Here is a 14802-nt window from a genome sequence, read left to right as displayed (position 1 = left end):
ATAATAGAAGGTCTTTTAGAGAACACTTACATAGAATTCCAAAAAGCCTCAATCCTGAACCCTGCAGGATAGTAAGAGAATTCCTCTACCACCAGTAAAAATAATAAAAATAGTACACGGACATAACCAACCACCCCATGAACTTGGTACCGGCACCCGTCATGGGACGGAAAAAATCCCATAAAGGAGAAAGGGTTTCTATAATAATGATTATTATTATTAATTATTACTTTTTTTTGTATCTCTGAGTAAATGATGATGTCTATGAGGAACACTGAGGACTCAAGATTTTTCTCGATATCTTTTCTCTACAGTTCAAATTTTTAAATCTTTAAATAAAATGGAAATCGTTAAAACTGACAAAATAAAATGGGTAGAAATTAAGAATGTATGAATACTCACTGCTGCGAGTATTCATACATGGTCGATGATTTTGGGACATAGGAAGGAAAAGATTCAGGGAGAGGGGAAAGGGAATAAATAAAAGATGAGAGAAAGGGAAGGAAAAGAAGGAGAGGAGAAGATGAAAATCAGGAGAAAAATATGAAGATGTATTGGGAAAAAAAAAGATAACGGTGGCAAGAAAAAGGGGTTAAACCTTAAATGGCCGGAGGAATCGCAGAGTGATGAAATCATTCAATGGAGCGGGATATGAGAATGGAGATGACGCTTGCCCACCTCACGGAACACCATGCTCAAAGATGGAATGTATACGGACCCCTTAATTTCTGTTCTGCTCGCCATCTAATTGTTAATGATTGATGGTACGCTGCTCCTCACGGGCTTTGGAACAAGCACCAAAATGAGAGCAAACTTTAAAATTCAAGGAGAAAAAGAAAGAAGTAATCTTCACATAATAAGGGATCTCTATTGGACGCATAAATAGGGAGCATAGAGATAGAACTAAGTATAAATAAAGTAGCTTTGGTGGGCACGGCCTAAGTAAACAGCATCCTACTGGTGGGCATGACCACCACGATGATGCAATCACATCTGATTGGACAAGACCGATAGCAGTAGGACGTGAAACCTCTTCAATGGTTAAAAGAAGAATGAAGTTTAGAAGATGAATAAAAGTTAATATTCATGTGACAAAGGGGACAGCGCTATGGCTGTCTCGGGATATCCCGAACTATTTCATTTAAATTGCGCTCATAAAGGAAAATATAAATTCAATTCAGAAGTCCATAGTCGCTAACGGCACTGTACACGTTTTCAGTACAGTAAACTTAAGAAGCACATAATGTAAATAAGATACAATGAATATGAAGTTATGGAAATTGTTGTTCAGCTGGGTGGCGACCTATTTAAGTTTTTTATTTTTTAAATTTGTATTTATTTATTTACAGGAGTGGGAAATTTTGTATTGTCAACGTAACCAAAGTAATTTACCAATAACAAGCGAGGCAATCTGACAACCCCGTTCACTCATTACTTGTTGATTGTTTCTAAACTTTCCTTCGCGTTACCCTAATAATTCAACCCTGTCCGTGTTGTAATTGTGATTGTTGTGAATAATATAACGCATTGCATTAATTTATTTCTCTATACGTTTTTATTAATTTCATATTTGAAATTAATAAAATAAGCGAAAGAAATAAAATCAATTTATTTTATCAATAAAATTAGATTGCTTTTCACATCCCTGAAATCCTTGAAGCTTTCACAAACATTCTCTCAGGAATGTCGGGCTGAGCTTACTACCTGGGGGTTTAAAACGCTGATGCAATAATAGAATAGCAGTTGCTTAAAAACCAATATGGTATTATAAGATTTCTAAACTTTTATAACGCTGATGCAATTAATATTCGGGTGACACCCAAATCAAATGAAACTAATTCCGGCGGAGTACGGTCGGTTTGTGAACCAGACCCTCTGTTTGCACCTTCACGATAGTGAATCTGTAGCAACCCTGGATATAACCTCCATTGCAAGTCCTGAATGATGGCCAAGATGGCGAAGACACCCTGGAACAACAGCTGCTTAGCAATGCCAACAACACCTATCAATCTGACCAAACAGAGGAACCATTCACTCTCCTAGAACTCCAAACTGCAAGCAACAAAATCAGAAACAGAAGAACACCGGAAATAGACATGATAGAGCCAGAAATTATCAACAAGGTGGCAGAGTACAGCCCCAAACCTGTTCCTGAATCTATATAACCATTGGCTCCGCTCTGGCTGCTTCCCAACGAACTTGAAGGTGGCCAGAATCGAGTTCATATTAAAACCCCATCCAAGCCGCACACCTACCGAACTCCTATCGTCCGATTGCACTCCTCTCTATCCTGAGCAAAGTGATGGAACAGATGCTTAGAGAAAGAATTTAGGCACACTACGCCCGGACACAACTACATGCACCAAACCAATTCGGTTTCAAGCTGGAGAGATCCACCGTCCGCGCATTGGTGAATATCCTGGGTGTGGCCGAAAACTGCGATCAGAGATAACTTTTAGTCAACTCGGTTGATTTCGCTTATGGTGTCGAACGCCCCCGCGAACGACACCTTATGGTGGCCGAGAGTCCTGACACGACTGAGAGAAATAAGCTGCCAGGTAACCTCTTCGCCTGCCTCCAGAATTATCTGAATAACCGAAAAATCACAGTACAGGCTCCCTATTGCAGAGTGGAACGCCATATTTATCGTGGATGGATGTCCGCAGGGCTCTGTGCTTGGTCCACTTTTTTGGAATTACGTCCTCGGCGAGTTTCTTCGCTTGGACCTTGGAAACTTCCATTCGCAGGCCTATGCGGATGATCTTAATTTAATCCTCGCTGCCAACTCCAGGTCTCAGATGGAAAACCTCGCTAACAGAGCTCTACGAACCTTCCTGATGTGGGCTGAGAAGCACAAATCAACCACTCTCCGACCAAAAACAAGTCCATATTATTAAAAGGCTATCTAACTCCAACAAGACCACCACAAAAAAAAAAATTTATGACAGCACGATCAGGCTGAAAACTGAGTTAAAATACCTATGAGGACATATGGACCTGTGTATATGTATAGGGCGACACTTAGAACGTCTGTTCAACTCCGCCTCGTGTCTCTTAAGAACAGTATTACTACAAATGGGCCAGATATGTGTGTGTGTGACGTAGGTTTGTGTGTGTGTGTGTGTTGTTGTTTCGCCGCTTGTCTACCCAGAAGCATCAGTCACCAGGACAGATGATTCTGGGTACTTGTCCACACCACAGGAAGGTGAGCCAGTTCCAGTAGAGCACGTAATGTCTCAAAAGATTCTTTGACCCACCTAATGATGCCAAAAGGTGAAATAATAAATAAATACTAATAATAATAAAAAAAACAGTAAATAATAAAATTAAGAAAATAAAATAATTAACAAATAATTAAAAAAAGCTGGTGCTGGTAAAAAAAATAAAAATAATAAATAATAATAAAAAGGGACTGGTACTGGTAAAAAAAAAACGGTGCGGCTTGACAAAAATGGAAAAAAAAAAGAAGAGAAGAGTAGTCTTCAATAAGTATTCTTCTATCCATGTGGAACTGGTGATCGTTAGGTTGCCAGTTCCAGTGCAATGACAATTCTTGCGTACATGAGCCATAGAAGAAAATATATCGAATTGTGATGCAATTGTGCGTAATTCATGAGTAGCCCAGCACTGCACAGAAATTTCTGAGTGTTCGCTGAAAGTACATGTTTTGTTATCCAGAATAGCAGAGAAGCTAACGTCCTGCTTACACAGGTTTATTTGGTGGATTCTTTTGGTACTCTGTTCTGGCGTTGATTCTCTTTCTGCGAGCAAACACCTCGGAGGCAAAGTTTCGAAGAGCTGAGAGATGGTTCTTATTCTGCAGAAGCAATTCCTCCCGCCCTGGAGAGAAATCTGGAACGTCAGTTCGGAGCTTCACCCTAAGATCGTTGTAGATTGCACAGTTAGAGAGCAGGTGACTCCAATCTTCTGTATTTCCGCAGCTGCAGAGATTGGTGTGATGCAAGAGATGGATTTCTCTTTTTCAGGATCTTCATTTAAATTTAGCTGGATACCAAGTAATTTTGAAGGTATTTGTTTTTTGTGTCGAAAGCAGAGGCCACAATAGATGACAAAGAGATCCAACGGAAGGGACTGCGCAATAACTTTCACTGCAGCGGTGGAAACCGTTCTACAGTTTCCACCGCTGCATGGAATTAAGTTTTAACCTCATTTTGGAATGGGTGGCCCGATCAAACACAGCTCCTGACGCATAAGTGACTATCGGCAGGAAAACAGCATTATAGTAGAGAAAGAGTGACTTCCTGGAGAGACTCCATTCCCCTCAGGAAAGTCTAATAATTGACCCTGTGAATTTTTTGATTTTAGTGCTTATGTGAATCAGATGAAGATAGAAGGAAAGCTTATGGTCAATAATGACCCCAGGGAGTTTTGGCTCAGTGACTATAGGAAGTCGCTTGCCAAAACGTTTGACTTGGGGAGGCCGCCTGAGATCCAACTTGGTTTTAAAAAGTATCATTTTTGTTTTCACTGAGTTAATTTTCAGTTTGCTAGCCAATGACCAGGTAGAAAGGTCAGTTAAAATCCAGTTTGCATTCACCTCCAACACTGCATGAGATCTGCCTGAGACCACAATTGTCAGGTCATCAGCGAAAGCAAAAATTTTACAATTCTGGAGAGAGCGGCCCAGCCAGTCTTGAAGCACAATGTTCCAAATAAGGGGCCCCAGGACTGAACCTTGGGGGCACCCTCGAAAGACCTTCCTAGAGACTTGGAGAAATTTTGACTTGATAATTATTGAGCGGTCAGAGAAATAGCTTTGAAATAATTTGTACATATGAAAGGAGCATCTGGCAGACCAGAGACGTTCAAGGGCACTGCACGCCAGAGAATGTCGAAGGCGCTATCGATGTCGACCATAATAGCTAGTTCAAATTTGTATTTAGAATTTACAATGTGCCAGACAATGTCAGACAAGGCCTCCCCGTTAGAATGACCTGAGGTAAAGCCATATTGACAGGCAAAAAGAGATTTTATTGTTGAAACAGAGCTGTTTTAGTCGAAGAGCCATAAGCCGCTCGAAGATCTTCCCAAGATTAGAAGCAGTGCAGGTTTATCTAGCTTTTTGATAAGACGGAACAAAGAAACCTTCCAAACAGAGGGGAAGATGCCTTCTATGAGGCATTTATTGAACAGCAAGAGTAATTAGAGAGGCCTTAATTTTAAGAGCCGGAGAATGAACACATATTCATCATATCCATTCCTGGACACTTCTTCACGTTGATCTTCTTGAGTTCCTCTAAAATAAATGGCACGGTACGTTCTTCAGTGGTGTACTTGTTATTTGCCTCTCGAATTGCCATATGCTCTGGAGAATCTTCAGAAGGGTTATCCATAGGAAATAAGTTGTTAAGAATTTGGTTGCTAGTCTGTCCAGGCAGAGGTTTCATGAGTCTCAGTGGTAATAGTGACGAGAACATCAGAGGTAAATGTTCTCTACCGAGCTATCTTGTAGAATAGGCCCCATGGGTTTTTGCTGTTGGATTCTTTTACAAAGACGGTCTAGGTTTCTCTTTTTCTCGTTGCAATTGCTTTATTAAAGGCATTCTTTTTGGCAATGTAGTTATATAATCGCATAATGTCGTCAGCAGGCCAGTTGCGGTGTCGATGATATAATCGTCGAGCGCGTGTGAACCGATTTGTGAAGCGTAGTAAGGTCCTGAGACCACCAGGAGCGGACTTCAGAGCGGATGGGTCTTCTTCTTTGCTGATTTATAGGAGGCTTTATTAAGAGACAGTTGAAGAAGTTCGACTAGATTTTCTGCAGACCTTACGCTGAAGCTGTCTGGAGTGTTTGATGAAAAGTCATTAGTGATAGAGGCATCAAAAGCGTTCCAGTCAACAGTTTTTGTGCAGAACCGGACGAAGTCTGGTGTTCTAGGTGAGTTGCATTTAGTAGGTTCATCAACAGAGATGTGGGAACACAATGGCTCTGTGATCGCTGAGTGTCCAATCTGGGATTGCAACCCATTCACTGATGCGTGAATTTAAGTGACTGGTGGTGAGTGTAACGTCAATGTTCGACTCACCGGTTGAGCTGCAATAGGGGGACAGTTGGCCTGGTCGATTCTGGACTGCAAAATTGTGACTTAAAATAAAGTCCTTAAGAAGAAGACCTCGGGCATCAGAAACAGCACTGAACCAGAAATGGGACTTTGCATTGACATCCGAGATAATAAGGATATTCCTAGAGCCGAGAAAGTTAAGCGCGAACAACAAGAAGTTTAATGAGTCGTTGAAGTCTGCAGAAGTGGGACAGTACATTGACAGAAGATAGAAGGAAAGAGTTAAAATACCTAGGCGTAATCCAGGATAGAAATCTATCATTTTTTCCTCATCTCAACAACAACATCCATGCAAAAATTAAAAAAAAGTACACAGCAATGGTTGCCAGGGTCACTCGTCGGGATTGAAAAGGAGGAGGCGCACCCTTGTGCTCTTCTACAAGGCAGTCTTCATTCTGGTCATCACATACGCCACAGGTGCCTGGTACCGCAGGTCCTCAACAGCAGTGAACTGGAGAAGACTGGACATAATCCAAAGACCGATCCTTTTGACCATTACACATGCCTGTAGCACAGTGTCAACTCATGCGCTTCGGGTGATTGCAGGCTCTACCCCTAGACCTAGAAGTTGCCCGTGTGGGTATGCTATACCATCTGAACCGTGGAACCAGCACTACCTTCATGAACTTTACCACATATCCTGCCAATAACCGATCCATGGAGAAAAGGAGAACACAAACCCATCTGATGACCATCTGGCAACAACGCTGTACAGACTCCACAAAGGGAGAAATTACACGAAATTTCCTGTCAAGTGTACAAACAACATATCCACAGTATCCGTTCTGGTTCTCCCAAGGCTTATATACGACCTACTTCCTCACAGGGCACGGAGCAATCCGCTGCAAACTAAATCTACAGGGAATTATTGATAACCCAAGGAGTGCCTGCGGCTCCCTGGAGTCCTGGCACCATCTTATGTACGAGTGCGAGTTGTACGAAGATATGCGTGGTCTACTTATCACCCAAATTCATTTTATACCTACAAATCAGGAGCATTACCTACTGGAGGATGAAATCACCTAGGAAGCCTTTTCTGACTTTTCCCAAAAGATGTTTTCCAGACGCCGGACACTTCCTCCAGCTGCCGATCCTCACCTACTGGATCCACCTTAGATATTACCTCAAGCCCTAGTCAACCTGCTGCAAGGAAATTACACACCCTGGAACATTCAGGCTGTAACAACAATGTGCAAACCAACCAATCACTACGTCATCGTCACCAAAAATAACAGGTTTTGGTTTGGTTTGGTTTGGGGTTTATTGGCGCATCAGCAACTGAGGCTATAATGCGCCAAATACCGGTCATATATAAAAAGTGAAGATATTCAGTGACCTAAGTAGTTAGGCCACCATGTCAAGATATAAAAGGAGTAAAAGTACAAAACATATGAGCAAAGGAATGCCAAATGAATTTTAAATTCGATTAAAAAGGTTTACTGATTTTAAAAAGTTAAAAACAGCAGACACATTGTCATTGTCGGATAAAATCTGACTGAGTGTATAAGGCTCAGCCAGAGGACTAAAAGCGGTAAAATAAAAATCACGTTCGTGTCTAAAACGTGGACACTCGGTTAAAATGTGGCGTATACTTAAATAGGTGTCACAATTCTCACACATAGGACAGTCATCTGCCCTCAGCAAAAAAGCATGTGTAAGATGACTGTGTCCTATGCGGAGCCGAGCTAATACAACTTCCTCTCTGCGATTCCTGCGCAGACTAGACTGCCAATGTCCGATTACAGGCTTTATCTGATAGAGCTTGTTTGTGACTTGCTCATGCCAGGATTGTTGCCATTGGGACAGTAATTTATCGTGTATTAACTGCCTGTAGTCTGTATAGGGGACTAACAGGCAATAACTGTTTTGGGGTTCGGGTGACCTGGCCGCAGCATCTGCCAGTTCATTTCCCACTATCCCAATGTGGCTTGGAATCCAGCAGAAACGAATGTCAAATGAACACTCAAACAAGGAATGCAACGTCTGCTGAATCCGGGTCACAAATGGATGAGGATTATACCTCCTACCCGATAAAGCCTGCAGTGAACTTAGAGAATCAGTGTACACCATACACTTTTGGTACCTATGGGTTTTAATGTGGTCCAAGGCTAACTCTATAGCATACAACTCAGCTGTATATATGCTGCATTGTTGGGGAATCTTTCCAGATATAGAAAAACCTGGAAAGATAGCAGCACATCCAACAGACAATTCCGACTTCGAGCCATCAGTGAAGATAGGCAAGAAGTCGGAATATTCGGTCCGGTGGGCAGCGTAGAGTTGGTGGTAGACAGAAGATGGAGTTGTGGACTTTCCCCAATTTTTAAGGGAGAAGTCGAATGATGGGATGCGAGCATGCCAGGGTGGAAGTGATTGCCTTGGTGACTGGGCAACATTGTCTACCGTGATGTCGAGCTCTCTGAGCAGATCTTGGACACGGATACCAAAAGGCCGATTGGCAGTCTGACGAGTGTTATATAAGTTTTCCCATTGTGGCTTGAAAACGGACGTCCACGTAGGGTTGTCTGGCAGGGATTTTAATTTAACAGTATATTTTAAAGACAATTGCTTTTGTCGCAATGACAGTGGTGGTTCAGATGCTTCAACATATAAACTCTGGACAGGGGATGTTCTAAATGCTCCAGTAGCAATTCGGATGGCTTGGTGGTGGACTGGGTCCAGCCATCTAAGTACGCTGTTTCTAGCCGATGTGTACACTTGGGACCCATAGTCTAGTTTAGATCGGACAAGTGCACGATAGAGGCTGAGCAAAGTGGAGCGGTCTGCTCCCCATTTATTGGAGGAAATAGAGCGTAGGAGATTCAGCCCTCTTGTGCACCTTGTCCGAAGTTGACGAATGTAAGGTAAAAATGTCAACTTCTTGTCGAAAATGAGCCCCAAGAATTTTGTCTCAGGTGCTACTGGAATGATGTCTTGTCCGAGTTTAAGTTCTGGTTCAGGGTGAAGGTTCCGTTTGCGACAAAAGTGTACGCAAACGGTCTTCTGTGGCGAGAACCTAAAACCATTAGTCACTGCCCAAGAGTTGACGTGGTCTATGGCATGCTGCAATTGTCTTTCGATGACCCTCATATTGCATGACTGCAAAAAGATGCTAAAGTCATCTACAAAGAGGGCACTGTTTACGGTAGGAGGAAGTTGTTCGGTTATAGAGTTAACTTTGATTGCAAAAAGCGTAACGCTTAAAACTGATCCCTGTGGAACTCCCTCTTCTTGGCAGAATGGTCGGGAGAGGGTGGATCCCACACGAACTTGGAAAGACCGGTCTGTAAGGAAGTTTTTGATAAAGAGGGCAATGTGTCCTCTAAGACCAAAGTTATATATATCTTTTAAAATTCCATATCTCCAAGCCGTGTCATACGCTTTTTCCATATCAAAGAAAACTGACACCTGGTGCTCACGTTTTAGGAAAGCATCACGTATAGATGTTTCCAAGCGGATTAAATGGTCAAGTGTTGACCGATTCCTTCGGAAGCCACACTGTATCCTGGAAAGGAGGTCATTAGCTTCTAAATACCACAAGAGACGAGCATTGACCATTCTTTCCAGGATCTTGCACAAGCAGCTCGTCAGAGCAATAGGACGGTAATTGTTTGGTGTTTTTGGATCCTTTCCTGGTTTCGGAAAGGGGAGGATAGTTGCCACATGCCACGAGTCCGGAAATGTCTCTTCAATATAGATTCTATTATAGAGACAGAGCAAACGATCCATGGATTCCGATGAAAGATGTTTAATCATCTCATAATGGATGTCGTCTGGCCCAACAGCACTCGCCTTGGAGAGTAAGAGTGCTGCTTTCAGCTCCCACTGTGTAAAGGGCTGATTGTATTCCTCGCGATTGTTAGAGGACAGCTTTAGGTGATGTTTTTCTGCTCTCTGCTTGTGTGCGAGGAACTCTGGGGGGTAAACTGTTTCTGAAGACACTTTAGCAAATGTCTCCCCTAGAGTATTTGCAATTGCAGTTAGATCTGCAATTGTACATCCATTATGTTCCAGGATCGTTGAAGGGTGTGAGTTGTAATTGCCCTTCATTTTCCGAACTTTGTCCCAGATGGCTTTGGGATTGGCGGCCCTTGTAAGGGAAGATGTAAATTTGATCCAAGATTCCTTTTGGCTCTGACGTCTAATGTACCGTGCTTTGGCACGTGCACGTTTAAAGGCTATTAAATTATCTGTGGTGGGGTAACGGCGGAAAAATCCCCATGCTTTATTTTGAGCCTTCCTAGCCGCTGTGCATTCTACATTCCACCATGGTTTTGGAAAACGTGGAAAACGGGACGATGTCCTGGGAATTGCAACTGCTGCTGCCTGGGCTATACTTTCTGTGACGTTTTTAACTGCCTCATTAATTGACTCCTGGCTGACTATGGTGGTATTAAACGTTGCCAGATGACGAAAGGCATTCCAGTCGGCATGATCGATCTTCCAACGTGGTATCCTCGACTGGTGACATTGTCTCCCATTTGAAATGGTGGATAACACGGGGAAGTGATCACTACCATAAAGGTTATCTTCAACCTCCCATGTACTCAGAGGCAGGAGGGAAGAGGAGCAGATGGAAAGATCAATAGCAGTAAATGTACGGGTAGCCGTGTGGAAAAAGGTGTTAGATCCCACATTTAGAAGGGCCAGATCATTGTTTTCAAGCAATCGCTCGATAATCCGACCCCTTCTGTTGATGTCAGAACTACCCCACAGCGGATTATGTCCATTAAAATCCCCTAATAATAGGAAAGGGGGTGGCAGTTGCTTAATGAGATCATCAAGGTCTGCCTGGGCGGTGTCGTTCCCAGGTGGCAAATAAATGGAGCAAACAGTTAGTAGGAACCCTACTGTAAGACGAACTGCTACAGCCTCTAGATTAGTGGTAAGAATCACAGCTTGAAAGGGGGTGTGGTTACCCACAAGGATAGAAACTCCTCCGTGGGCAGGTCCATCCCCAGCTCTGTCTCTGCGAATAACTGAGCAGTTACGTAAGTAAGGATCTTCATTTGCCGTTAAATATGTCTCCTGTAAGCAAAAGCAAGTTGGTTCATGCTTACTCAGGAGAGCCTTGATGTCATCTCTATTTCTACGAAATCCACGGCAATTCCATTGGAGAAATTTAAATGTACCCATTATTTTGATTTACTGGGTCCGTCTGGTGGCTTCCGAAGGGCTGAGGGCTTCATTTTCTCAGTCCTGGGTTTATCTCTCTTTGGAAAGACTGGACGTTGGCCTGTATCCATTTCTTCTTCGTCTTTCGCAAAGAGTTCCAGGACAGGGTCGTCCTGTACCTCCTTATTTTCGACATCCATTGTCTCTTGAATTGTAGATGTCTGCTCCCCTTTCTTCTTGGTTTCTTTAGTACTCTGTTTTGGAAGTGGTGGAGCACTAGGAGGTACGGATATAGCAGTGGCGGCTGACTGTGATTTTTGGGTGGGCTTTTCGGAACTTAATAAATAGCGCGCAATGGGGGTAAAAGACTCCCTTGGTGGAATACTCATATCAGTCTGAGTACCAATGGTACTTTTCCCAGAAGCTTTCTGGGCATATGAGGGCTTGGCGCTATTTATAGGTTGGATGCGTCTTCTGGCCTCCTGATAGGAGATGTTTAGCTCTGTTTTTAGTTTCTGAATTTCCTTCTCCTCTTTCCACCGCTGGCATGCTCGAGAGTATGCAGGGTGTTCCCCTTGGCAGTTTGTACAACTTGGCTTAGAAGCTAAACATTCCTTGCTCTCATGGTCTTTAGCACCACAGCGAGCACAGGCGGGGTTGCCACGACAAGCTGTTTGAGAGTGGCCATACTTTTGGCATTTAAAGCACCTCAGTGGGTTGGGGATATAAACCCTCACTGGGCAGTTTAAATAGCCTGCTTTTATGGAACTTGGAGGCCGTGGGGTGTTAAACGTTACGATGAGAACTCGGGTAGGGACGAGATTCCCATCCTTCCGCATCGATATTCTTTTGACAGCCGTCACTCCTTGCTCTTTAAGTTCAGAGCAGATCTCTTCTTCAGAAACATGAAGAAGATCCCACTCTGATATGACACCGCGTGAGAAATTCAAGGTTTTATGGGGAGTAACGATGATCGGTAATCCCCCTAAAGATGTGGCTTTCAGTAGTTGCTGTGCATGTTTTTGGCTTGCAGCCTCAACTAAAATGTCTCCAGAACGTAGCCTTTTGACAGATTTTGGGGATCCTGTCAACCCTTCTAATCCTTTCTGGATGAAAAAGGGTGACATTTTCCCGAGTGCCTGCTCTCCGGTGGAATGGAGAATGAGGAAAAGCGGTGTGACAGATGGTGGTGTATCCTCAGTTCTGGCTCTTTTTGCACAAGTATTTTCTGTGGTTTCGTCTCGGTTAGGTAGGGGCCTTGTTGGGGCCCCAGAAGAAATAGAATTTAAATTACTCATAAGAGTAAAGAAAAAGTGTCTGATGCCTAAGTACCTCACCCACCACGGAGCCCTACGAGGGGGCGCCCACTCGTGAACTAGCAGGTACTGCGTACACGAATGGGACGCCGAGTTCGCTTAGAACACCATACCCACGTTACCAATAAGTCTTTATCCCGTCCCAGGACCATAGGGAGGGAGACTTATTGGAACGCAGTTGACCCTAGCAGTATAATACCACCCGCCGATTGATCCCAGTCGAGCCGGTCCGGGACCACCCGTCTCGTCGAAGCAGGGGCCAAAGTGGTGTATTAAGGCTGGGCCCCTCAACCACCAGGATCCCCCTTTCCGCTTCCACGGGTCGCGGCGCACGGCTGCACACGCCGGATTCCAATGTTGTAACCCTGGAACCAAGGTATGGACGTTGGATCCCAGTGATGCTAATCTGGAAAACCAGCAGCATCACTGGGAGGTCCCCTCACCACGTACAGGTGCCCACGTCGAGGGGCCAAAAATAACAGGACATCAGTCCCAAGAATGATCACCAAAACCGGACCAGACTCATTGAACGGACTCTACATTTTAAGTGACAATTGGACAGGACATGTGTCCCAAGTGCGATCAGACTCTGACCATAACTAGGACAAACTGGAAGATGGGGCACCATTCTCCGTGAGTGACATTTCTTAGACCGGACTGGACTAATCGAACGGGAACTCCTAATTTTGAGATGGTTACAATTTAAACAGAGATATCTAAAAGTAATAGTTAAATTTTGTATAGGAAAGATTAAAATTGTATTAAAGAAGTGTTTTGTTTGTTTAGTGTGTTGTTAATGTCAGGTCACTTTGCCATCAGGAAGCAGCTGACATCAGCTGCCAACTGATGCCAGTCCCCGGTACTTGGAGCCGGACCGGCTTCTACTATTATAATCTATAGTGTCAAAGCACAATCCCGCACCCAACAGAAAAAGTGCAATACTGTTGGGTGCCAGCATTCCTGGTCTCAGGCCGTCCAAACCTAAGAGCCAAGGAAAAAAAAAAAAAAAAAAACACCGTAGTGGTACATGTTCAGGAGCCACAGACCGGACAAACAGCTTCCCGGTCTGAAGCTCCCGAACCCAGATGCATTCATGGATGATTCACATATGCTGCTAACTCGACATCTGATAGATTTCTTATAATTGTTCTTCTGGAAAACACAGCAGCAGCAAACCTTTGCAAAGCCTGGAAGCTTGATGCACCGTTCAAAAGAATCTTCACGTTGTCCTCAGTAAAATAAGAAACCTCTTCAAAAAGACGATGCCGCTCGAACCCATAGAAATTACAAATAAACAGTATATGTGTCCAAGTCTCCGCCTCACCACAAGAACACTATGGATCCGGCTCCAGTCCTCTAGAATACAATTTATCACGGAAGGACCCATTTCCTGTCAATATATAGCTGGTAAACATCGAGGGACAAAACCAAGACGATACTGTTTTTGGCATAGCAAAATCTGCCAGTGGAATTATCTTTCTTGTAATCTCACCAACCTCAGAAGAGCTCCACCGAGTTCTTCATATTTCAACTAGGGAGTTCCAAATTCTGAGTTTTTCTTCTTTAATACTGGCAGTCAGGTTAATGGAAATGTCCAGATACTGAGTTGAGATTCCCTTTCTTAATGCATACAGCATTCCACGATACACTATGTATAGGTCAATAGGAATAGACCCTGCAATCACCTGTAATGCAGCCGTCGACACAGTTCTCGGAGCGTGCAACAAGGTTAGTAGCATCGATCTTTGCAACGACATAAGTTGATATTTTATTCTGACTTTAATCGCAGCTTCCATCCACACTCCAGCAGCATACGCAACAATCGGCAAGAAAATGGTCTTATAATATAATGACATTGTTCGTTTGTTAAGTCCCCATTCTTTCCTGGAAATAGGTACCACGAAGAAAGTAAATTTCTTTAGCTTATCCCTCAGATGTGACACGTGCAGATGAAAGCTCAATCGATCATCCAAAATCAGTCCTACGGCTAAATGGCCATGTGGACATGTGGACATGTGTGTGTATAGGTAGGGTGGCTCCTAGAACGTCCGTTCAAATCCACCTCGTTTCTTTGTATGTTGAACAGACTCTGCAAAACAGGCCAGCGTGTAATAGTGCAATGTTCGTGTAGTTTAATGCATGTTATGTTGTTGTGTTATGCTGACCTCTTGGCTACCCAGAAGCAGCTATCACCAGGAAGGCTGCTTCTAGATATTCGTCCACACCACGGGAAGGTGGGCCAGTTCCAGTAGATGGGACGCATAAGGTCTCAGGTTATGAGACAACAA

This window comes from Mastigoproctus giganteus, chromosome 2 (assembly GCF_048544385.1).
Source record: "Mastigoproctus giganteus isolate SK-2022 chromosome 2, ASM4854438v1, whole genome shotgun sequence".
Lineage (NCBI taxonomy): Eukaryota > Metazoa > Arthropoda > Arachnida > Uropygi > Thelyphonidae > Mastigoproctus > Mastigoproctus giganteus.
The sequence above is the reverse complement of the archived record's forward strand: the minus strand, read 5'-3'. Positions refer to the sequence as shown.